Below are 1,423 nucleotides of genomic sequence, written 5' to 3'. Positions count from 1 at the left end.
GTGGGACGGCATTTCAAACTCTTTACGTACAGCCGCAACCGAAACCATTGGTTTTCGGAAAGTGCAAAAGAACAGCTGGTACGACGAGGAGTGTCGCAGCGGAGAGAAAACAGGCTGCCTACCTCGCAACGTTACGATCGACCACAACACGTGCGGGATGGGATAGATACCGAGAATTGAAGAGGGAAGCGAGACGCATTTGCAGACAGAAAAAGAAAGAGGCCGAAATGCGTTAGTACGAAGAGCTTGATAAGCTGGCCGCTAGGGGTAATGCTCGAAAATTCTACGAAAAAATGCGGCGGTTTACAGAAGGTTTCAAGACCGCATCATACACTTGTAGAACCTCCAAAGGTGATCTAGTCACCGATGCCCAGAGCATACTTAAATTATGGAGGGAACACTTCTCCAGCCTGCTGAATGGCAGTGAGAGAATTCGCAGGAGAAGGCGAACCCGATGCCCCAATCGAAGACGATGGAGCAGACGTTCCATTGCCCGACCAAGAAGAAGTTCGAATACAAATTACCCGCCTGAAGAACAACAAAGCGGCGGGGGCCGATGGATTGCCGGCCGAGCTATTCAAACACGGCGGCGAAGAGCTGATAAGGAACATGCATCAGCTTCGTTGTAAAATATGGTCGGACGAAAGCATGCCCAACGATTGGAATTTAAGTGTGCTATGCCCAATCCTCAAAAAAGGAGACCCCACAATCTGCGCCTAATTGGGGTGGGATAAGCCTCCTCAATATCGAATATAAGGTTCTATCGAGCGTATTGTGTGAAAGATTAAAGCCCACCGTCAACAAATTGATTGGAACTTATCAGTGTGGCTTCAGACCTGGAAAATCAACAACTGACCAGATATTCACCATGTGCCAAATCTTGGAAAAGACCCTGCAAAACTTATACGGCTGTGTAAACTGACGTTGAGCAGCACCAAAAGCTCCGTAAGAATCGGGAGGGACCTCTCCGAGCCGTTCGATACCAAAGGAGGTTTCAGACAACTCGATTCCTTGTCGTGCGACTTTTTCAACCTGCTTCTGGAGAAAATAGTTCGAGCTGCAGAACTAAATAGAGAAGCTACCATCTTCTATACGAGTGTATAGCTGCTGGCGTATGCCGATGATATTGATACAACACCCGCGCACCCTTTCTCCAGACTGGACAAGGAAGCAACACAAATGGGTCTGGCAGTGAACGAGGGCAAGACAAAATATCTCCTGTCATCAAAACAGTCGTCGCACTCGTGACTTGGCACTCATGTTACTGTTGACAGTCATAGCTTTGAAGTTGTAGATAATTTCGTCTATCTTGGAACCAGCGTAAATCACCAACAATGTCAGCCTAGAAATCCAACGCAAGATAACTCTTGCCAACAGGTGCTACTTCGGACTGAGTAGGCAATTGAGAAGCAAAGTCCTCTCT

Source organism: Bactrocera latifrons, unplaced genomic scaffold (assembly GCF_001853355.1).
Source record: "Bactrocera latifrons isolate USDA-ARS-PBARC rearing strain unplaced genomic scaffold, ASM185335v1 scaffold_812, whole genome shotgun sequence".
Lineage (NCBI taxonomy): Eukaryota > Metazoa > Arthropoda > Insecta > Diptera > Tephritidae > Bactrocera > Bactrocera latifrons.
Note: the sequence above shows the minus strand (reverse complement) of the source record.